Here is a 25227-nt window from a genome sequence, read left to right on the forward strand (position 1 = left end):
CACGGACTGGCCTCTAAAACACTTGGTTATCAAGATTCCCCAGAATCCCCAAGTAAATTGCTTCATTTCGAATGGAAGTCAAGGGGAGCCCTGCTGGCTCAGTTGGTGGACCGTGTGACTCCATATTAGGGTCATCAGTTTGGGCCCCACATAGGGCGTAAAAGATTAGTTAAAAATGTTAAAAAATAAATAAGAATATAATGGAAGTCCATAAACATGCAGGATTGGCTTGGGAGAAATTCTCTTTGCCAGAATGCATTCATTCCATGAAATAATGATCGTATAATGACCTGAACACCAACACACTTAAGCATGCCCAAACACCAGATGAGTGTGTGGCTACTGGAGATTGCATAGGTTTTTATAGGGTAACAAACATCCCCTTGACCACTTCTAGACTGGTTAGTGATGATATTTGAGGCCTACCCCCACCACCATTTCTTACTTTCTTTTCATGTCAATGTTTTCTAACATTTCTAGTCTCTCTGAGACCCTCCCTACCTTAAATTGTTAAACCTTACTTCTTTTCTTTTCCTCATAAGAGAGACCTGTGACTTGGCTGGAAATGGCATTGAACTAGCAAAATAAGTGGATTCTATACTAGTTCTTTTTTTTTTTTTAACGTTTATTTATTTTTGAGACAGAGAGACAGAGCATGAACAGGGGAGGGGCAGAGAGAGAGGGAGACACAGAATCTGAAACAGGCTCCAGGCTCTGACCTGTCAGCACAGAGCCCGACGCGAGGCTCAAACTCACGGACTGCGAGATCATGACCTGAGCCAAAGTCGGCCGCTTAACCAACTGAGCCACCCAGGCACCTCCTATACTAGTTCTTAAGTGGAGTAGCTGCATGAGGCTTAGGCAAGTCACACAAACTCTTGGAAACTGAAATATAGATCCCTCTCAGCTCTAAAATTGGGTTCCTTCAATTCCATGGGCCCTCTAGATCCCGTTCTGTGGAGTTCTCCTTCCTGAGGCATCCCTATAGTGTCTACCAGAACCAACTGGTGAGCAGGATCTTTGGCAAGTGTACAACTGCTCAGAGCCTGAAGCTCCTCATCCATAAAAGGGGAGAGAGTGGCTATTTCAGCACATTGTTAGAGGGTTAAATGAGCATAGATATAAATATAGCTTAGGGGGTGCCTGGGTGGTTCAGTCGGTTAACCGTCCAACTTCGGCTCAGGTCATGATCTCGCGGTTCGCAAGTTTGAGCCCCATGTTGAGCTCTGTGCTGACAGCTCAGAGCCTGGAGCCTGCTCTGGATTTTCTGTCTCCCTCTCTCTCTGCCCCTCGCCTGCTCACACTGTCTCTCTCTCTCAAAAATAAACACCAAAAAAAAAATATATATATATATATATACACACACACACACACACATACATATATATGTATATATGTGTGTGTGTGTGTGTGTGTGTGTGTGTGTGTGTGTGTGTGTGTGTATATATATATATATATATATATATGTGTGTGTGTGTGTATATAGCTTAGGACAGTGCCAGATATATACTAAGCACTAAAATGGTTGCTGTCATTAACACATCCTCTTTCATTGCTTATTGTTAATAACGTGTATGCCACCTAGAAGGCTTTTTTGAATGAGGTATGCCAAGGAATATGGAAAGTAAGTTCTCCCTCAGAGAAAGAATTTACTGTTTATTAGCAAACCTTAATCTGAAGCCATAGGAAAAGAATACATTATCCCCGTTATAGTGGACCTGCCTAAAGCAGAGTCTAGGGCCTTGGACATCACCTGCAATTTAGGAAGCCAGCTATCTAAAGGCTGTGAGCTGAGAGCTTAAGAAAAAGGGCAGGCCTGGCTGGGGCCTCACATTTCCTTGCTTAGGACAGCAAGTCTGCAGGAGGCAGGGAAGGAGTGGCAGATTTCATTAAACTGTAGTCTTAGTATGGTGGTGCTGGAGATGACCCAGACCTCAGGAGCTGGGACAGCAAACTTCTCTCTGGCCTTCAGAGCTGAAATTCCCCAATCTGGCTTTAGACCAGCCCCAGAAGATCAGGAAAGTGGCAAGCCATGGAAATGCTCCGTGTTTGTACCAAGGAAAAGTTTTGATCAGAGTTTTCCGCGCAAGATTGTTTCGTGTGTGTGTGTGTGTGTGTGTGTGTGTGTGTGTGTGTGTGTGTGTGTGTCTAATATTCTATAACATCTGATTCAAGAAAAAGCTAAGCCACAGCAAAACCAACAGTGGTCTGATTAGGCCAGGGGGCAAAAGGGTCAGAGTTCAGTCCCAGCCCACCCACCCCCTCAGGGCAGATCTGGAATAGAGATCTAAGAGCATGTGCATGGCACTTGGAGAGGACAGGCAGAGAAACATGAGACAGGAGGGTTTTGAATTGCTGGTGGAAAGAGGCAGTGGAATTATACTTGGGGGAAAAAGCTTTTCAAATGGAACATGTTTGCCGGGAAGAGAAGCCAGAGCAAGGGTTAGGGAGACTGGGAGGACATCAGAAGTGTTTGGGCCCAAATTAGCATTTTTGACCTGATCCTGAAAGAGGTAGGGGGTGGTCAGCTATATCATCCGTTTCAATCCCCTCATGTTAGGGGTAAAATGGCTTGGCCTGGTCTCTGAGGCTAGTACTCTCCTCACATCTTGCTGCTCCTAATGTGGGTTTTTGTTTGGGCGGAGGAGCTCACCTTGATCTCCTCACCCTCACCCAGCGTGACTCCAGGCTCCGATTATAGTATGCAGCAGCAGCAGGGATTGAAAATGGCTGGCAAGGAGGCAGGGCGAAGAGAGAAGAGGCTTGTGCAAAGGAAAAACCAGGTCAGCCTAGCTTGGACCACACTCACCACCCAGAAAATCGACACACGGTCCCTTAGACTAATGTGACCTGTCCCTGCACTGTTCAGCAACTCTGACCCCTCCTGTATTATGAATGCCTTCCTGATGTTTCAGCCCCTGGAGATGTCGATAAATCCCTTGGAAGACTTTCAGAGATGAGCAGCAAACAGGCTGGGTGACCGGAAAAAAAGATAAAAGGGACCAGAAGGTAGCAGCTGAGGTTTGAGGTATGCAGGGACTGAAGAATGGAACAGACAGTTTCCAGTTGTTAGCATGCCAGGACCAAAGAGGATGGAACAAATTTTAAATGGTATCTGCCCAGCTGCAGGCCCAGGAAGACGGGTTCAAATCACTGTGTTCTTCTTAGCTGTTGGGTTCTGGTGAGATTTTTTTCTTTGAAAACAAGCTGGGAGAAGCAGCTTACAGCTCTGATCCCTTTGTCTTTATTCCAGTTTTAAACTCTCCTGCCCAAAGGGAACTCCTGCATTTTGTTCCTCAAGCAGCTGCCTGGACTGGAATTTCCTGGGCAGGAGCTGTCAGGCTTGGCCTTCCTGGGGAAGGCCAGAACAGCTGCTGGAGACTCGGCCTCATCCCAAGTCTGTCCGACTGTGGGGCAAGGGGTGGCACGAGGGCAAGCGTGTCCTTCTGCTCAGGCCAGTGTCCAAATCCTGCAGCTCCCCTAGCTTGTGCTTCTGTGGGGAGACCCATGAGGATGTCCCAGGCATGGGCTCCTGTTGAATCAGGGTATTCCTTGTGAGGCCAGTTGAGTCCAGTCAGCAGCTCCATCCGACCCACTGACTTCTCTCTCCTCCCGATTTGAGGTCCAGTCAGCAACCTTCCTTCCTCCTCAGACCAGCAGGTGTGCTTGAGACGTCCCTGAGGCGTGGGGTTTGGATCCCCTGCCTGAACATCTACACTGCTTTTACCTCTTTTGGTAAAAAGCAAGTTCTTGGATTCCAGTTGGTAGAAAGGGAAGAGGAGGGTTGGCTGGGCTGATCCTGATGCTGGTGCACTGGACAACAGGGGCAAGGGGGAGCCAGGAGGAGGGACAGGAACATGAAAAGGCAGAGGACCAAGGTGAGGCCTGGGGGTCTCCTTTGGAAAGAAGTCACACTTCTGATACAGACTTGAGTGATTGGAGTAGCAGGCCTGTAAGGCCAAGCTCTGGCATCATTCAAGGTGATCAGCTTATTTGTGTACAGTGAGATCATTTAGATTTTGTTTTTAATTGAATTGAAATTGGCTCCTGTGATTGCTGATGCAGTGATAGATCAAAGACTGCCATATCAGCCTTTGGCACCTGTGGGGCGAGGGACAAGGCCTTGGCAGTCAGGAAGGGGATCTTTGGGGCACCTGCCTGGCTCCGTCTGTAGAGAAGGCAACTCTTGATCTCGGAGTTGTGAGTTTCTTTTATTTTTTTAATTTTTTTTTTAACGTTTATTTATTTTTGAGACAGAGAGAGACAGAGCATGAACAGGGGAGGGTCAGAGAGAGGGAGACACAGAATCTGAAACAGGCTCCAGGCTCTGAGCTGTCAGCACAGAGCCCGACGTGGGGCTCGAACTCACAGACCGCGAGATCATGACCTGAGCCGAAGTCGGCCGCTTAACCGACTGAGCCACCCAGGCACCCCAGAGTTGTGAGTTTCAAGCCCCACGCTGAGTGTAGAGATTACTTAAAATCAAAAAAAAAAAAAAAAAAAAAAAAAAGGAAGGCTGGCCAGGCCCTAGCCAGGATCACCTGACCTCACAATAGGCGATGGCCTCTTCAATTCCTGGACGGTGCTCAAGCTCCAAGGTTCCCACCTTTAAGATTTGGAATGATGGGAAGCCTCAAGATTACCTCCAGGCACCCGAGGGCAAGACTATCCCTAGGCTTCTGCAGCCTGTGGCGTGCCTATCCCTGAGGGCTGCCCTTCACTGTGGTCTGCATGGCTGGCACCTCCTGGAACTGTGGGACACACAGCCGTGTACCTGCTCAGCCATACACCACAGCCCCGCAAGCTCCAACAGGTGGAATGCCCAGTCCAGAAAGGGAGGCATTTGAGCTCCACGGCTCTCCTCCTCTATTCTCTCCCTGCCCCCATGCTGAGTATACCATGGGTTCTGTCCCCAGAGCTCTGCACGTTCCCCTACCCAGTCTTCCTTCCTTTCCCCTTTTCTGACAGGGCCACCAGCCCCATGACCAGCCAGGCTTGGGAGCCTGCATAGTGGGTGGGGGGAAGTAGGGGATGTGGAGGGAAAACCTGAGGCCAGCGCAAATCTGTCACACCTGCCAAGCCCCACAGTCACAGGGACTTTCTTCCTCTCAGTCCCTAGTGTGACTTTAAGCCCTCAGAGTGGCTTAGCTGCCCAGTTCCCCAGGCTGCTTCTGCTGTTCAATCTACCTCTCTCAAGGGCACACTGTGGGGCCCTCTTTGAGGGGCCGTGCGGTCAGAGAGCTGGACTGAGAAACAGCTTCTGCGTCGACCCTGCTTTCTCGTGCCCAGTCCCTCCTTTGCTCTTTCCTGCCCACTTCTGGGCATTTCTCTCCAGCTGCTGCTTCCCCTCAGTTCCAGCAGAGAGGGAACTAACAAGCTTATTCCATCTGTAAACCGTCTCCTGAGCCCTGTGTCCCCTCTCCTGGTGCCAAGAAACCTCCTTCCCTAATGCTCTGAGTCAGAGCCCAGTCACCTTAGAATAGCAGAAGTAGTGAGTCAGGGAGAAATGAGGGCCCCGGGTGGGGTGGAAAGTGGGGGTCCAAACTAGCCTGGGGAAGTACAAAGCAAGGCTAGAGAGACTTAGGTAAACTTTGCCTTGTGACATGGGCCAGGTCACCTAACGCTTTTGAACCTCAATTTCTTCATACACAAAGTTGAGCAGAGTCTTCCCTTGTGGTGCTATTTGTTGTGTGGGTTAGTGAAAGTACATGGAAAGCACCTCACACAACGTCCAGCATGCAGGAGGCTTTGGATAAGGAAGGAGGCCTGTCCTCCTAATCATGTCTTCTTTCAGGTCCGGTGACCTGCTGACCTTTTGGCCCCGTGTCCACAATGCTGGTGTTAAACAGAATGTTCAGGACGAGTGGAAGTAGGGAGTCCTGGTGACTTCTCCAAAGATGTCCTCTCCTCCTGTCTATTCCCTCTCAGCATTTGTGAGACGCGACACTGGAAATGAAGCTCGGCGTCGCGAAATGCTGGGTTCTCTTTTTGTCCTAAATACTTCCAAGTAAGGCCAGCCACAGAAGCTGCTCCACAGAGGTAGAATTTGAAAACCACCAGCTGGTGAGGCAAAAGAAGTAGCAGAGTGCCAGGCCGAGGAAGCAGGAAGTGCAGCCATTGGGTCCCCTCCCAGCTCCCTGCAGGGCCCTCCCAGGGGCTCGTGGGGACTGGCCAGAGACCTTCGGTCTGTCCAGCAGGAGTATGGCCTTCACTTTCAGAAAAGCCCGTTCACAAGAAATCCAAATGTAGGAAACCAAAATGAGGACAAAGGGATTCACATTACATACAAATGGATTCTTTGCAAAAGGCTTCTGATGACGCCCTTCTGCTGTGTAGAAAGAGGCACCCTTGGGTGTAGGCGCATAAGGTAGGCTCTGAGTGAATACTTTACCCACCACTCCTCTTCAGTAGACTGTCCGTGATCTGTTCATCCCGAGCTTTGTGGGGATGGCTGATCATCCTCAAATGTAGGCACTTGCCCGTGGAAGAAATTTCTCATGTTCTGCTATCCATAAGGATTTTAATCTCTCTCTCAGAAGTCACTGAAATCAGAACTAGAAATTCCCAGTGGGTCATCTGAACCCTCCCTTTCCTTGCCGTTCCTTGGCCCTCCTGAGTGCTGGCCAGGGTTTCAGGAGTCAGATACCTTCCCAGTTACAAAATGAGAAAATCATCTTTATACGGTCAAAGATCTTTGTACCCCAAGAACAATGCAAAGTTTTTAGAACAGTAGGTTTCCTTCGGAATTTTAATCCACAAGGGGTAAAGAACAACCCTACTTTATGAGACCAGAATATTTAAGTGGAGTTGGTGTTAAGTTAGAAACTTAGCGAAGTATGAGACAAGAAATAAAAAGATACGAGAAATAAAATTCTATCTCTATCCTTCAGCAGGCACGGTGCATCTCAGTACTGGTGTCCTGTGGCTTTGCGAGGCTGGATGGCAAATGTATGTCTTGGTTCTTATTTCTCTGTGGGAAAAGTGGATGAAAACAATTCCGTCTCCTCCTCGTGTCCCCAATCTTGTTGCCCGCCGGCACTACTCAAAGTAAGTATGTACATATTCTGTGTCCCAACAATCCGTTCCTGGACATATATTCTAGACATTCTCACCAAGCTCCTGAAGGCGACGTGTACCAGGATGTCCATTGTGGGTTTGTGTGTGGTGCCACGGAAGTATTTGTCCCTGTGGGAAGAGGTGTGCAAAATGTAGCAGCCCGCCCCTGAGGGCCACACAGAGTTGGCAGTAATGGATCAGATGTACTACTCGTGGCAACATAGATGGATCCTCAAAACACAATGCTGAGTGAGGAAAGGAAAACAGAAGAACCATAACACTATACCATGTAGGCAAATGAAAAATGCACGCACCCAAGAGGCACCTTTATCATAAACGCATAAAACAAAAGACACATATCACATACACTGGAACTATAACCTGTGGAGGAAGGAGAATGACATGAGTGCATAAATAAACCAAGAGAAGAGAGGGCCGCACAAAAACATGTTGGTGAATGTTCATAGAAGAATTATGCACAGCCCTCAGAAAGTGGAAACAACCCAAATGTCCACCAACTGGTGAATGGACGAATAAAATGTGGTATATCTGTACAATGCAGTATTATTTGGCCATAAACAGGAATGAAGTGCTGACACAGGCTACAACCTGGATGACTTTTGAGGACCGTCATGCTAAGGGGAAGAAGCCAGTCACAAAAGACCACACATCCTGCGTATTCCATTTCTATGAGATATCAGGAATAGACAAATCTAAAGAAACAAAGTAGATAAAGGTTACCTGGGGCCAGCGGTGATGAAAATGTTCTTTTTTTTTTTTTTAACATTTTTTAAGTTTATTTACTTATTTTGAGAGAGACAGAGCACAAGTGGGGAGGGCACAGAGAGAAGGAAAGAGAGAGAATCCCAAGCAGGCTCCGCACCATCAGCACAGAGCCCAGTGTGGGGCTGGAACTCACGAACTGTGAGATCATGACCTGAGCCATGATCAAGAGTTGGACCCTTCACTGACTGCTCCACACAGAGGCCCCCATAATGAAATGTTCTAAACTTAGATTGTAGTGATGGTACAACTCAGTAATATACTAAAAACCATTGTACACTTTAAATGGGTGTTTCATGGTATGTGAATTGTACCTCAATAAAGATATTTAAGAAGAGAGACAGAAGGGGGAGAGTATGCTCACATGGTTGCCCTTGGGCTCTTCCTCTTTGTGCTTCTGGTTTCTTACTGGAATTGGGTGAGGTTCACCTACCTTAACCCTGCCCATGGGCCACTGACCTCAAATGGTGTCTCTGGCCTTCCAGCTTGAAAACCCAGCACTGGCCAAGGGCTCGCTGGAACTGACTCAAAGCTGGTTCCAGGGAAGGATGGACTAGCTATACATAGACCCCTTCCTCCACTGCCTAACGTGGTTCGCAGCCAGACTGCAATGGAGGGTTTTCTCAGAATGGAAGTTGGAAGGGACGTATTCAGGACCTTATATGTTCTGTTAACCAACCATAAGTTTATCATTAGTCAACAGTGTGACTCTAAGAAGACATGTGTTTCCTTTTTGGCTTTGCCAGCATTAGTTGTGTGACTTTATTATTTTTTTTTAAGATTTTATTTTTTTAAAGTAATCTCTACATCCAATGTGGGGCCTGAAACTACAACCCCGAGATCAAGAGTCACACGTTCCACTGACTGAACCAGTCAGGCGCCCCAGTTGTGTGACCTTAAATACTACCTCTGTAAGCCTCAGTTTCTCTCTTTGGACCACCATTTCTAGGGCAATGCCTATGACAACTCCTAAGGCTGTGATGACAAGATGTGCTGGGCTGACGTGCTTTGATAAGTCAAAGTCCACCTAGAAAATCACAACTTGCCTCACAATGGGAGAGGGTAGAAGGACATGGAGAACATGAACACAGTGCTTACCACAGGGCCACATATTTCATTTATAGATGGGGAAATTGTGGCCAAAGTTTCTTTTTTTTTTTTTTTTTTTTCAACGTTTATTTATTTTTGGGACAGAGAGAGACAGAGCATGAACTGGGGAGGGGCAGAGAGAGAGAGGGAGACACAGAATTGGAAACAGGCTCCAGGCTCTGAGCCATCAGCCCAGAGCCCGACGCGGGGCTCGAACTCCCGGACCGCGAGATCGTGACCCGGCTGAAGTCGGACGCTTAACCGACTGCGCCACCCAGGCGCCCCCTTATTTTGTTTTTTGTTTTAATATTTATCCATCTTTCAGAGACAGAGAAAGACAGCGCACAAATGGGGGAGGGGCAGAGAGAGAGGGAGACACAGAATCTGAAGCAGGCTCCAGACTCTAGGCTGTCAGCACAGAGCCTGACACAGGACTCAAACCCACAAACCGTGAGATCATGACCTGAGCCAAAGTCGGACGCTTAACCGGCTGAGCCACCCAGGTGCCCCAATAGTAGGCTGCTTATGAATCAATAATGGAACAGAAGGGCTTGATGGGTAACAAATGCCCCATCACGAGGGAGATTCAAGCCAAGGCTAGATGACATTGCAGCTATAAAAGGAATTACTACACTGATCTCCAGGGGAAGACAGAGGCTTCTGTTATTGGCATTGCATGGGAACAGCATGGAGATGACACAACTAATCCCAGGACAGGATGGTGAAGACGGGGGCCCTGCAGCAGAAACAGGCTCATCCTGTCTACTTTCTTGAATTTGCAACTTCCTGAGAGAGGCTCTGCCTCTCCTCTGCTTTCCCCTCCTCCCTGCCCTATTCCCAGGCTGAAGTGGACAAGCCAGGGCTGGTAATTGTGTTAGTTCGGTTTCCTCCCTGGCCCTGCCCTCCTTATAATCTGATTTCCAAGGGACAAGGGATAGCAGGACCCAGGCTCAGGAAGAAATCCGCTCCTTCGTGTCTGTTGGGCCTGCTAATTTGATAGAACTACTTACTGAGCTTCCACAGAACCCCCCATTAGGAACAAATTTCATCTGGCTTCCATAGCCCGCTCTGGAGAGCACTCTGGGTCTCAGCTCAGAAGGAAATTTAACTTCTAATTCAATTTCTGCTCAAGGAAATTAAGTCTTTATTAAAATAAGAGCAACCAGAGATTGAGCACCTACTATGAGTCAGCCACAGCACCCTGTGCTTTATATTTATATTAAACAGCTCACTAAGTGTGCTGTTCTCCCTGTGAGTTCATGTGCTCCAAGGGAGGCCCTTGGCTAATGATTCCCTTTGTCACAGGATTCACCCTTCATTTGAATGGATCTGCCCTTGGGTCTGGGGCCTTGGGCCAGCTCTTGAGTGATCCTCGCAGTAGCAGGGTTTCTAGTGCAAGATGGCTGCCCACACATGAAGCAGGCTCTAACCCAAGTCCCCTCTCCTATCCCAGGGTTCCTGGTGTTTAACAGGAACCAACAGCCCCTCAGGACACCTATTGGAGCTCACTTTACCATCCCACCCCATTGCTATGACTAACACCAATGGCGGTGAAGCCCATTCTAAAGCTCAGCCTGCCAAGCATCCTGGTGGGCGAGCACAAGCATGGAGAGAAAGACCCTGGGGCCTGGAGAGAAGCAACTTTGCAACCTATTCGCTGTGTGACCTTGGGGAAGTTATCTAAGCTCTGAGCTGGGTCTTTCTTATGTGGGAAATGGGAATAGTATAGTCTCCCATACAGGGCAGTTGTGAGAATGAAATGAAAAAAGAATAGACCGTCTAGTCTCCAGTTTCACTGTGTGGGATGAGAGTTATGAATCACCTTCTACTCAAGTATTTTCCCAGAGCCTGAACCACCTGTGTGCCCAGGCATCTGGCCCTCCACTTTGATTTCCTCCCAGGAATACCCGGGTACTCACAGGGTAGGGGGTGGGGGGTGGTGGGGAAAGGGAAAGGGCTTGCCAGATTGCTCATAACATGGAAACTGGGGTCACCTGCTTGCTTTTTGAGGGTTTCTGTCCCCATGGAGCTCATGACACAGACAGAAGGCAAATAAATGAATGAATATATCAAGTATCATCATAGTGTGAAACAAGCTCTGTTCCAGTAGACATCAGGGAGGCTCCTGGGCCCCCAGCTAGGGTGCTGGTGTCATTGGCCACCCCAGGGAAGTGACAAGTGACTTTCTATGCACCACTCTACCCAAACAGTAAGCACTCGCTCCCCCAGGCAGTCAGCCTGCTACCAGAATCAGTCTAGTGGCCAGTCTAGAGGGTACAGCTTGCATTACCCTCCACCCTAAAGAAGGCCCTTCCCTGCAGACCTGAGCTCAGCCAACAACTTGTACTGCCACCACTGTTGTGAGTGCAGATTCTAGGCAGCCTTGGGAGACACCAAGTCCCCTCTCAGAGAGCTCCATGCCTGGCTCCCTCCAGCTTGCTTCCCTGCCCTTTTCAAATCTATTCAAATGTCACCTCTCCTGGGAGGGCTTCTCTGACCATGTGATCTAAATTAGGCAGCCCCACACATGACCCCCATCCCACTTTCTTCCCCGTGCTGCCTGCCCATCTCCTGAACCAAAACTAACAAGTGACTTTAGCAAGGTCATATGATACAAAGTCAATATACAAAAAAAATTGTATTTCTATGATTCATTTTGAGTTAACTATTGCATATGGTGTGAGGTAATAGTTGAAGTTAGTTTTCATATGAGTATCAAGTTGTTCAAGCACATTTGTTGAAAACATTATTGTTTTTCCATTAAATAGCTTTGGTACTTTTGTAAAAACATTGACTGACTATATATGTATTGGCCTATTTCTGAACTCTGTAATAGTCCATTCATCTATATGTCCATCAGTACATTAATTCCACATTGTCTTGATTATGTAGCTTTCTAATAAGTCTTGAAATCAGATAATATAAGTCCTCCAAATTTGTTCTTCTTTCATAAAATTGTTTTGAATATTCTACATAGTTTCTGTTTCCACATACATTTTAGTGTCAGCTTGTCAACTTCTCCAAACAACCAAACAAAGCCAACTGGCATTTTTATTGGGATTCCTTTGAACAAATAGCTTAATTTTTAAAAAATATTTTATATGTTTTTTTCAATGTTTTTTGAGTGGGTGGGGAGGAGGGCCAGAGAGAGAGAGAGAGAGAGAGAGAGAGAGAGAGAGAATTACAAGCAGGCTATGCTGTCAGTGCAGAGCCCAATGCAGGGCTCATGCCCATGAACCATGAGATCATGACCTGAGTCCAACTTGGACACTTAACCAACTGAGCCACCCAGGTGACCCCAAATAGCTTAATTTGAGGAGAATTGATATCTTTTTTTAAATTAAAAAAATTTTTTTAATGTGTATTTATTTTTGAGAGAGAGAGACAGAGCATGAGCGGGGGAGGGACAGAGAGGGAGACACAGAATCCCAAGCAGGCTCCAGTCTCTGAGCTGTCAGCACAGAGCCCAGTGTGGGGCTCGGACCCACAAACAGTGAGATCATGACCTGAGCTGAAGTTGGATGCCCAACTGACTGAGCTACCCAGGCACCCCTTAAAAAAATTTTTTTTAATGTTTATTTATCTATCTATCTATCTATTTATTTATTTATTTATTTATTTATTTATTTTTAAAAAATTTTTTAACATTTATTTATTTTTGAGACAGAGAGAGACAGAGCATGAACAGGGGAGGGTCAGAGAGAGGGAGACACAGAATCTGAAACAGGCTGCAGGCTCTGAGCTGTCAGCACAGAGCCCAACGCGGGGCTCAAACTCACGGACCGCGAGATCATGACCTGAGCCGAAGTCGGTGGCTTAACCGACTGAGCCACCCAGGCGCCCCAAATGTTTATTTATTTTTGAGAGAGAGACAGCGTGAGTAGAAGAGGGGCAGAGAAAGAGGGAGACACAGAATCCAAAGCAGGCTCCAGGCTCTGAGCTGTCAGCACAGAGCCCAAGATGGGGCTCAAACTCACAAACCATGAGATCGTGACCTGAGCTGAAGTCAGACACTTAAGCAACTGAGCCACACAGGCACCCCAGAGGAGAATTGATATTTTAACAATATTGAGTTTTTCAATCCATAAACATAGTGTACCTGTCCATTTAATTGTGTTTGTAAATTGTACATAGTAATATTTTATAGTTTCCTGTATAGAGTTCCTTACATATGTTTTGTAAAATTATCTGAAGAACCCATTAGTTTTGTTACTTGTTTCCATATTTTTATTTCTAATTATTTATTGCTAGTATATAGAAGTACAATGGATTTATATTGACTTTGTATCATGTGACCTTGCTGAACTCATTTATTAATTTTCAAAGCTTTTTGCAGGTACCTTAGGATCTCCAAAATAGGCAATCATGTCTTTGAATAAAGATCGTTTATTTTCCAATCTTATATATATACATATTTTCAATCTGTATATTATTAAAAAAATTTTTATTGTTTTATTTTATTTTATTTTATTTTATTTTATTTTATTTTATTTTATTTAGAGAGAGTGCAAGTGGTGGGAGGGGCAGAGGGAGAGGGAGAGAGAGAATTTTAAACACATTCCATGCATGGTATGGAGCCTGATGTATGACCTGAGCCAAAATCAAGAACCAGATGCTTGGGGCACCTGGGTGACTCAGTCAGTTAGGCGTCCAACTTCGGCTCAGGTCATGATCTTGCGGTTTGTGGGTTCGAGCCCCACATCGGGCTCTGTTCTGATGGCTCTGTGCTGACAGCCTGGAGCCTGCTTCTGATTCTGTGTCTCCCTTTCTCTCTGCCCCTCCCCCACTTGTGCTCTGTCTCTATCAAAAATAAATAAACGTAAAAAAAAAATTTTTTTTTAAATAAAAAAATAAAAAGAATCGGATGCTTAACCCACTGAGCCACCCAGGTGCTCCTCCAATCTGTATATTTTTATTTGTTTTACTTTCCTTATTGTATTGTCTAGGACCTCCAGTATAATGTTGAAAAGAAGTGGTGAAGCAGACATTTTTGCCCTTTACCCAATTTTTGGAGAAAAGCATTCAGTCTTTCACCATTAATTATTCTGTCAGCTGAAGATTTTTTTAAAGGTGTCTTTATCAAGTTAAGAAAATTCCCTTCTATTTCTTGTTTACTGAACGTCTTTTGAATTTTGTCAAATTTTTTATGACTCTAGTAAGATGGTCATGTAGGTTTTTTGTTTTTTTTTTAATTGTGCCGGTGTGGGGAATTACATTGATTAATTTTCTAATGGTAAACAAACCTTTTATTTCTGGGATAAACCTTATTTGGTCATGCCTCATTTCCCTTTCCATCTATTGTTAGATTTGATTTGCTAAAATTTTGTTAAGGATCTATGTTCATTAGGGATTCATTTCTTTTCTTACAATCTTCTAATCAAATCATTTGTTTGATTTGGATATCAGGGTAGTACTGACCTTAGCATATGAACTGGGAAGTGTCCCTTTTTTCTTCCATTTTCTGAATGATTTTGTGTAGAATTTATCTTATTTTTTCCTTAAGTGTTAGGTAGGACTTACTACTGAAGCCATATGGACCTGGAGTTTTCTTTGTGGGAAGATTTTTTTTTTTTTTTTTTCAGTTTACTTTAAAAAAAAGTTTTAGGGGAAACTGGGTTGCTCAGTAGGCTGAGGTCATGATCTCAGCTTACTGTGGATTCAAGCCCTGTGTTGGGCTATGCGCTGGCAGCACGGAGCCTGCTTGGGATTCTTTCTCTCTCTCCCCTTTTTCTGTCCCTCCCCTGCTTGTGCTCTCTCTCTCTCTCTCAAATGAATAAACATTAAAAAACAAATTTAGGGGCGCCTGGGTGGCGCAGTCGGTTAAACGTCCGACTTCAGCCAGGTCACGATCTCGCGGTCCGTGAGTTCGAGCCCCGCGTCAGGCTCTGGGCTGATGGCTCGGAGCCTGGAGCCTGTTTCCGATTCTGTGTCTCCCTCTCTCTCTGCCCCTCCCCGGTTCATGCTCTGTCTCTCTCTGTCCCAAAAATAAATAAAAACGTTGAAAAAAAATTAAAAAAAAAACCACAAATTTAAAAAATTCTTATATTAAGATAAATTCCATGTAACATAAAATTCACCATTTTAATCATTTTAAAGCATATAATTCAGTGGTTTTTACTGTATTCACATTGTGCAATCATCACCATTATCTAGTTCCAGAACATTTTTATTACCCTAAAAAGAAACTCCACACTTCCCAATTCCCTCTTTCCCCCATCCTCTGTTAATCACTTCTACTTTCTATTTGTATGTATTAGCCTATTCTGGATATTTTATAGAAATGAAATAATACAATACATGACCTTTTGTGTCTGGTTTCTTTCACTTAGCATAATATTTTCAAGGTTCATTCACGTGTATCATATAATAGTACTTCATTTTTATTGCTGGATAATATTCCATTGTATGTATATGCCACGTTTGTTTATCCATTCATTAGTTGATGGAAATTTGGATTACTTCTATTTTTTGGCTATTACAAATAATGCCACTATGAACGTTCATATACAAGTTTTATGTGAACATATATTTTCAGTTCTCTTGGGTATATACCTAGGAGTGGAATTGGTAATTCATATGTTTATGAACTGTTTCACTTTTTTAAAAAATTTTTTAATGTTTATTTATTTCTGAGAGATGGAGACAGAGTACAAGAGTGGGAGGGGCAGAGAGAGAGAGGGAGACACAGAATCAGAAGGAGGATCCAGGCTCCAAGCTGTCAGCCCAGAGTCTGATGCAGGGCTTGAACTCACAAACCACAAGATCATGACCTGAGCCGAAGTAGGACGCTTAACTGACTGAGCCACCTGGGTGTCCCTCTGTTTAACTTCTTGAGGAGCTGCCATACTCTTTTTCAAAATGGCTGCAGCATTTTACACTCCCAACAGCAATGTATGAGGCTTCTGAATTCTCCATATCCTTGCCAACACTTGTTATTTTCCATTTTCTTATGATAGTCATACTAGTGCGTGTGAAGTGGTATCTCATTGTGGTTTTGAGTTGTGTTTCCTTAATGATTAATGACATTAGCCATATTTATATATGTTCTTTATTTTTTTAATTTTTTAAAAAAATTTTTATTTTGTGTGAAAGAGCGAACTCAAGCAGGGGAGGGGCAGAGAGAGAAGGAAACAGAGAATCCCAAGCAGGCCCTGTGCTGGCAGTGCAGAGCCTGATGTGGGGCTCAAACCCACAAAATGTGAGATCATGATCCTAGCCGAAACCAAGAGTCCAGTGCTTAACCGACTGAGCTACCCAGGCGCTCCAATATATATTCTTTAGAGAAATGTCTATTCAAATCCTTTTCCCATTAAAAAAAATGTGTATTTATTCTGAGAGAGAGAAAAATGTGCAAGAGCAAGGGAGGGGGAGAGAGGAAGAGAGAAAATCTCAAGCAGGCTCTGCACTGTGAATGCAGGGCCCAACACAGGGCTCAATCTCACGAACCATGAGATCATGACATGAGCCAAAATCAAGAGATGCTTAACCAACTGAGCCACCCAGGTACCCCTCCTTTGCCCATTTTTAAATTGGGTTGTTTGCCTTTTTATTGTTGAATTGTGTTTCTTGTGTATTCTGGGTACTAGAGCTTTATCAGATACATGACTTGGAAAGATTTTATCCCATTCTGTGGGTTGTGATTTCACTTTTTTGATAGTGTCCTTTGATGATAATAATCTAATTTAATTTTTTCCCTTTGGTTGCTTGTGCTTTTAGTATCAAAATTCAGAAACTACTACAGGATCGCCTGGGTGACTCAGTCAGTTGGGTCAGTGTCCAACTCTTGATTTCAGTTCAGGTCATGGTTCCAGGGTTGTGGGATCAAGCCCTTAAGATTCTCTCTCTTTGGTAACCATCAGCTAAGAATCTGTTTTTTGGTTTGTCTCTTTTTTTTTTTCTTTGTTTTGTTTCTTAAATTCCACATGAGTGAAATCACATGACATTTGTCCTTCTCTGACTGACTTATTTCGCTTAGTATTACACTGCCTAGATCCATCCACATCATTGCAAATGGCCAGATTTCATTCTTTTTTATGGCTGAGTAATAATTCCATTGTCTGTGTGTGAGTATCACATGTCACATGTTCTTTATCCATTCATCTGTCAGTGGACACTTGGGCTGCTTCCATAGTTTGGATATTGTAAATAATGCTGTCATAAACATAGGGGTGCATATATCTTTTTGAATTAGTGTTATCATATGCTTTGGGTAAGTACCCAGTAGTGGAATTACTGGATTAAATGGTAGTTCTATTTTTATTTTTTTAAGGAACTTGTATACTGTTTTCTACAGTGACTGTACCAGTTTGCATTCTCACCAACAGCACACTAAGGTTTTTTTTTTTCTCCACATCATCACCAACACATGTTGTTTCTTGTGGGTTTTTTTTTTTTTTTTATGTTTTATTTATTTTTGAGAGAGAGGGTGGGGGAGAGAGAGAGAGAGAGAGGGCACACACGCGCGTGCGTGAGTGGGGGAGGGGCAGAGAGAAAGGGGGACAGAGGAACTGAAGCAGGCTCTGTGCTGACTGCAGTGAGCCTGATGTGGGGCTCAGACTCACAAACATGAGATCATGACCTGAGCTGAAGTCAACTGACTGAGCCACCCAGGTGCGCCTTTTGTTTTTTATTCTAGCCATTCTGATAAGTATGAAGTGGTATTGTGATTTTGATTTACATCTCTCTGATGGTGAGTGATATTGAGCATCTTTTCATGTCTGTTGGCCATCTATATGTCTTTTTTGGAGAAATGTCTGTTCATGTCTTTTGCCCATTTTTAGACTGGATTATTTGATTTTTTTGGTGTTGGGTTGTATCAGTTCTCTATATATTTTGGATACTAACCCTTTATTGGATATGTTATTTTCAGCAAGAATATTTTAAACCACAAATTAAATTTCTTTAGTAATATTGAGCTGTTCAAATTCTCTATTGTTTCCTAAATAAGCTTTGGTATTTTGTATCTTTCAGGGAGTTTATACAATGCATCTGACTTGTCAAACCTATTGACATAAAGTTGTTTGTAATAATCACTTATTCTCTTTTTAATGTTTAGGATCTGCACTGATGTCTTTATTCTAATAGAAATAATTTGTGTCTCCTTTCTTTTTTCATGCTCAATCTAGATGTTTATGAATTTATTCATTTTTTCAAAGATTCTGGGGGTGTCTGGGTCACTCAGTTGGTTGGGCATTGGACTCTTGTTTTTGGCTCAGGTCATGATCTCAGGGTTCCTGAGTTTGAGCCCCACATCAGCCTCCACACTAACCAAGTGGAGCCTGCTTGGGATTCTCTTGCTCTCCATCTCTCTGTGTCCCTCCTCTGCTCTTGCACATGTGAGTGCTCTCTCTCTCTTTCTCTCTCTCTCAAAATAAATTTAAAAAAATAAACTTAAAACAAAACAAAACAAAACAAAAAAACATTTTTAAAAAATCCAGCGCAGGGGCGCCTGGGTGGCGCAGTCGGTTAAGCGTCCGACTTCAGCCAGGTCACGATCTCGTGGTCCGGGAGTTCGAGCCCCGCGTCAGGCTCTGGGCTGATGGCTCGGAGCCTGGAGCCTGTTTCCGATTCTGTGTCTCCCTCTCTCTCTCTGCCCCTCCCCCGTTCATGCTCTGTCTCTCTCTGTCCCAAAAATAAATAAACGTTGAAAAAAAAATTTAAAAAAATAAAAAATAAAAAAAAATCCAGCGCAGAGCCTGACTCAGGGGCTCTAACTCATGAACTGTGAGATCATGACCTGAGCTGAAATCAAGAGTTGGATGCTTAACCATCTGAGCCACCCTGGTACCACTCGAAGATCCAGCTTTCAGTTTGTCCATTTTCGGATTCATTAATCTCAACCTTATTATTTTTCCTTCCTTTTACTTGGGCTAATCAATTTGCTCTTCTTTTTCTAGCTTCTTAAGGTAACAAACTTTATTGATTTGAGACCTTTACAAAAATTTTTTAATATAAACATTTGATGCTATGAGTTTTGTGGGTTTTTAAATCTTTGTTTTTAGTTTTTTTGAAATGTAATTGACATATCCAAATTTTTTTTTTTTTTTCCCAGGTAAACTCTATGCCCAGTGTGGGGCTGGAACTCATGACTCTGAGATCAAGAGTCATGTGTTCTATCAACTGAATCAGCCAGGCACCCTACTATGAGTTTTGTTTTAAGCATTTCATTAGCTATATGCCACAAATTCTGATATGTTACATTTCCACTCAGTTCACAATATTTCCTAATGTCCCTTGGATTTTTCGTGGGGTATTTTTTTGTTTTGACTTGTGCGTTATTTAAAAGTGTTTTTAAAATTTCCAAATATTTGAAAAATTTCCCAGAAATCTTTCTCATTGGTTTTTAGTTGAAATCTCTTGTGGTCAGAGAATATATTCTGAATGACTTCAGTCACTTTACCTTTATTCAAAGGTAAAGTGCTCTATTTTGTTGACTGTTTCATGTGCACTGTAAAGGAACTTATATAATGCTGCTCTCAAGTGGAGTGTATTATAAATACCAATTAGATCAAGTTATTCTATATTCTAATTTTTTTGTTTATTCTATTACTGATAAAAATATTGAAATTTTTAACTATAATTATGGATTTGCTGATTTCTCCTTTAATTTGTTTTATCTTTTGATATGTTTTAAAGCTCTAGTTTTAGGTATATATGTTTAGGATTGTTATATCTTCTTGATGAACTGATACTTTATCATTTTGAAATGTCCTGCTTTATCCCTGGTAATGTTATTCTAAAGTGTACTTTGTCTGATATTAAAATAATTGCTTCAGGGTGCCTGGCTGGCTCAGTCAGTCAGCGACTCTTGATCTTGAAGTTTCATGAGTTCAAGCCCCATGCTGGGCATAGAGCTTACTTTTTAAAAAATGCTGCAGTATTCATTCTTTTTGAAGTCTTACTTTAATTTAATGCTTTGTTGAGGTATAATTGACATATAGTAAATTGCAAATATTTAGAATATGCAATTTGGTTATAAGTTTTGACATATGTTTATACCCATAAAACCATCTTCATAATCCAGCTGTATTTTGATTGGTGTTTGCAAGGTATGTCTTTTCCCACTTTTCACTTTTTCTTAAAATTTTTTTTTAATGTTTATTTATTTTTGAGAGAGAGAGACAGAGCACAAGCAGGGAAGGGCTGAAAGGGAGGGAGACACAGAATCTGAAGCAGACTCCAGGCTCTGAGCTGTCAGCACAGAGCTCAACACGGGGCTTGAACCCACGAACCGTGAGATCATGACCTGAGCAAAGTTGGATGCTTAACTGACTGAGCCTCTCAAGTGCCCCCACTTTTTCATTTTTAATGTATGTATATCTTTATCTTTAAAGTAGATTTCTAGGGGTGCCTGCCTGGTTTAGCATCCAACTCTTGATCTTAGGGTTATATGTTCAAGCCCCACATTGGGTATAGAGATTACTAAAAAAAAAATAAGCTTAAAAAAAATAAAGTTGAGGGCTACCGGGGTGGCTCAGTTGGTTAAGTGTCCAACTCTTGGTTTTAGCTCAGGTCATCTTGTGGTTTGTAAGTTCAAGCTTCATGTTAGGCTCTGCACTAGTGGTGTGGAGCCTGCTTGGGATTCTCTCTCCCTTTCTCTCTCTCTCTCTGCCTTTCCCCTGCTCTCTCTCTCTCTCTCTCTAAAAATAAATAAACTAAAAATATAAAAATAAAAATAATAAAGTTGATTTCTTCCTCTTTTTCAGTAAAATGATAATCTCTGCATTTTAAGTGGAATATTTAGACTACTTACACTTAATGTAAATATCAATATGTTTAGGGTTAAGTGTACCATCTTATTACATGTTTTCTACTTTTCCTTTCTCTTTTTTTTTCTTTTAAAGATTTTATTTTTATGTAATCTCTACACTGAATATGGGGCTCAAACTTACACTCTAAGATCAAGAGTTACATGCACTACTGACTGAACCAGTCAGGCACCCTTGTTTTCTACCTTGTTTTGTTCATTTTCCTGCTTTATTTCTGACTGAATATTATTATGATTCAATACTATCTCCTCTATTGCCTCATTAGCTATATGTTTTTGCTTCATTTTGGGAGTCCCCACAGCTCTTAGCTTATCCATATGGTAGAAGTACAAAAAAAATTCAATAAGTTGAATTACAGTTTATAAGCGAATCTTTGCCAAGGTGTCGATGACTGAAGATAGGTTGATGATGAGCTATCCAGGTGACATATAGTTACCTCTTCCTGAAGGAATCAGTAGGGAAAAGTTTCGGATCCGACAAACCAAGTTCTTTGGGAATATTCAGCAAGTACATAGCCACTTAACCATGGGTTATGAGAGGTGACAGGATCTCCCTCTCCTGGTTGTTGTGAACAGTAAATGAGATGATTCATTAATTTAACATACATTATTGAGCACACATGATATAGCAGTCACTGTTTTAGATAATTAAGGTACATCAAAGACGAGAACAGGTAAAAAGCTCCATTTTCATAGATCTTATGTGATAGTAAAGGAAGACTTAGAATGAATACACAACAGAAGTCAAATATATGGTATGTTTCATGATTCTCTGTGCTTCATTAAGAAAATAAAGCAAGTAAAGAGATTTAGAATGTTGGCAGTTTCAATTTTCAAACAGGGTAGTTCTAGAAAGCCTCACTGAAAATATGATGCTTTAGTAAAGATTAAGGAGATGAGAGAGTGAGTCACACAGATCTCTAAGAGGTGTCCAGCCAGAGGGACCAGCAAGTGTAAAGACCCTGAGGCAGGAGTATGGCCAGTGTTCAAAGAGTAAGGAGGCCCATGTGGCTGTTGTTGAGTGTTGGAGGGGTGGTAGGAGATGAAGTCAGAGGAGTCAAACTAATTGTTCGGGGTCCTACAGGCTATAAGAAGGGTTTTGGCCTTTGCTCTGAGTGAGATGGAACCACTAGAGCATTTTGTGCAAAGGGATGACATGATCTGGCTGACATTTTAGCAACATCCCCTGTGTGTGCTGCTGCATGGAGAATGAACGAAGGGGCAAGGCCTGTAATAGGAAGACCAGCTGGGAGCCTGTGGCAATAATCCCAGCCAGAGAAGCATATCAAGTGTGAGAGCCAAGTGAATGACCCAGCAGGTGCCTAATGCAGGGACTCAGTCAGGACTGGGGTAGTTTCCAGGAGCAGAAACCCATTCACTCTGTCACAAGTTAAAATAGTAGGGTCCAGTGTGTGTGGGGGGGGGGGGGTCTGGCTGGCTCAGTTGATGCAGCACAGAGCTCTTGATCTTGGGGTTGTGAGTTTAGGCCCCACGCTGGGTGTAGACATTACTTAAGCAAATAAATCTTAAAAAAAAAAAAAAAAAAAGTCAGGTCCAGAGGGTGGTTAATTTAAGGACAGACGGGAATCTGGATTCAGAGACCAGCTAGTCAGTTGGTGAACCGCACCCTCGCCATAGATCTAAGTGGTCAGTTGTCTCTCACCCTCTCTTTCTGTGAGCTGGCTTTCTTTGTTTGGTCAGGACTGGGCTGAAGAGGAGCTGTCCTTTCCTGGTGTTCAAGGATGGTGTCCCCTCCCCTTTTAACTGGCCTAACTTCCCATCATTGATTAGACAACAGAAGCTCCTGACAGGCCCGAGTCTCAGCCTCTAACAAAGCCCTCTAACCAGCGCTAGTATTAATAATAATTAAAATGTTTTCCATTTATGTCTGTGTTTCATAGTTTTTTGATCTGGAAAAATAGCATATTCCAGGAGGGCAGAAAGCATTATGGTCAAGATGTGGTTCTGGAACCCAATATTTGGAGCTGGAATCCTGGTTCTACCACTTATTAACCCTGTAACCTTGGAAAAAATATTTGACCTAATTTAGAAAAGCCAATTAATGTGTTTGCCATGCACAGTATAAAACTGAAAAGGCACAAAAGTTATACATTAAAAATAATTTTCCTCCCACCCCCGCGCCCCCAGTCTCATAAGTCACCAGTCTCCACGCTGGAGTTTACGAACCACAAGGATCGATTTCTTACTTAAACTTTTGAAGCCTCCATTTCCTCTTCTGTAAAATGGGAACAGTGACACTGGCCCAGTTTCCCCCCACCCCCAAAAGCTTTTATAGAGATCAGATGAAATAATACGTGCAGAAGTGCTTCATCAGGAAGCTGCAGAGACTATACAAATGGAAGGACCCAATTCATGTCAGCCCGGCGCATGACTCTTGAACTCAGACAGGCTGGAACATGTCACACCTTTAAAGAGCCAGAGTCCATCAGGTTGTCCTCATTGATCCCAAGTCTGGGTTTTGTTGAGATGAAGCAAACTGATTCATGGAGTCTCTCATAGTTTTTGAATTGTCAAAATCCCATTTGTCTTTCAAATAGGTGTCACCTGTTCTGAGTGGCTTTCCCTGGTTCCTTGTGTGGACCCCTCACCCCAATTCAGATGTGCTTGCTGGCTCTTTGGGCCCAAGAATCTCCCTCCAGATCTTTCTCTGCTGTGGGAGACTTTCCCTTTTTTTGCTGACGTATCACGAAGCCTCCCTCTGTGGTGGGTGAGCAAAGCTTAAATTCTGGTGTTACTTTCCATGAGCTGTGTGTCCTCTAAACCTCAGTTCCCTCATCTGTAGATTTTGGTTAATAACTAACTCTAAGGCAGCAGTTAGACGTCTTGGTCTCAGGGCCCACAAAGAACTTTTATTTATTCAGGTTATAGCTGAGTGTTTATTTATCTGAAACTGTACTATATTATTTATAGCTATATATATATATATATATATATATATATATATATATATATCATATTACAATTAAAACTGAGAAGTTAAAACATATTTATTAATTCCTTTAAAAATAACAATAGCCAACCTATTGCATGTTAATATGCTTATTTTTAATTTTAAAAGTTCTGTATAACTTTCCAAAACAAAAACATTTATGAGAAGAATAATATTCTTTTACATTTTTGCAAATCTTTCTAATAGAAGATAGCTAGATTCTCATTATTTATTCTATATTCAATCTGCTGAGATATGTACTTTTGGTTGAAGTATATAAAGACAATCCAACCTCATGCAAATAAGTAGTTGGAAAAGGCAGGAGTATTTTAGTGGCCTTTTTAAGTTATTGTGGATATTCTTCTTTGACATTATACCAGAAATCAGTAATCAAGAATTTCTTAACATCAACTGCAATGTGAAACCTGAAACTATTCAAAAATCTTTTCATATTCTGTCATATTGAAATCCATGGGTCTACCTTGTACTTTAAGTGGAACATTTACCCATGCATGATTTTGTAACTTTGTGCATTAGTCATTTAGAAAGTATAGTTTTATTGAATATGCAAATCTCCTAAAAGTTGACACATTTGTTATCAATACACAAAAAATCGCTTGGCTAGTATCACCACCAATTTCATCAGAGAAGTCTTTAAGCATCAGGAAGCTGTCAAGTTCACAGTGGCAGATACAAGTTTTCCAAAATTCTTTCATACTGTTGTTTTCTTTGAAGTGGCAGGCTCATTTTGTTTATTTTTGAGAAAATGTCTGCCAAATATCCAAACATGAATACCGTGATTGTCTGTCAGGCTTTCTTTCAAGTAAAAATGATGTTCCATGAAAAAGGTGGCTAATTTAGCTTGTAACTCAAAAATACAAGTACTTTTCCTTGAGACAGCCATTGCACTTTGGAAGGCGATTGAAGTGCTTTCTGTGTACTTCCCATTTTGTCACACACAATAGTCAAAAGACAGTACTTAGGGGGAGATTTAATAAGATAATAATTCTTGCTGCTTCATCAAGTGAAACTTCATCCTTCAGTGAAACTGGAATCTGCAAATGTATGGTGGTGAGGAAAACAATGAGCATTAGTACAGTTTGGTGCCACTGTCTTGATTCATGCTAACACATCAACATCTTGGCCCACCATTGCTTTTGTGCATTGATGCAAATGTCAACATAGTGAAGAAGGCAAATAACATCTTAATATTATGAAAATAGTTCTAACCTTGAGGGATCTGCTGCAAGGGTCTTGGGGATCCCCAGGGGCCAGCAAACTACACTCAAGAACCACTGCTATAGGGTTGTTGTAAGGATTAGACAAAATAATATACATCAAGCAGTTGGCATGGTGCCTGGCACATTCTAAGTGCTTAATAAATGCAAGCAATTCTATTTATTATTCAAAATGATTTCACATATTTTATCTCACAATGACCTCTCTGTCCCCCAACCCGTATCTAGCCCAGACTGCTTCATAGTATGAGTTCACTGGATTATACTTATCTATGAGCTTCCCAAGGGCATGTATCTGTAAGCCAGAGGTTTGCCTAGTGTCCAGCTTATTTAAATGAATAAAT

The 25227-nt window shown here is 42.7% G+C and overlaps 1 long non-coding RNA gene across 1 annotated transcript in view; it reads left to right on the plus strand.

Annotated features, from left to right (window-relative positions):
• The first annotated feature begins 1442 nt into the window (after positions 1-1442).
• Positions 1443-25227, plus strand: part of LOC147579867 (uncharacterized) — a 45369-nt gene continuing 21584 nt past the window's right edge. Inside the window, exon 1 of the long non-coding RNA XR_015252231.1 lies at positions 1443-7047. This is a non-coding gene — a long non-coding RNA (uncharacterized LOC147579867). The remainder of the gene's footprint in view (positions 7048-25227) is intronic.

Source organism: Puma concolor, chromosome B3 (genome assembly GCF_028749965.1).
Source record: "Puma concolor isolate L17-30 chromosome B3, mPumCon1.1.hap2, whole genome shotgun sequence".
NCBI lineage: Eukaryota > Metazoa > Chordata > Mammalia > Carnivora > Felidae > Puma > Puma concolor.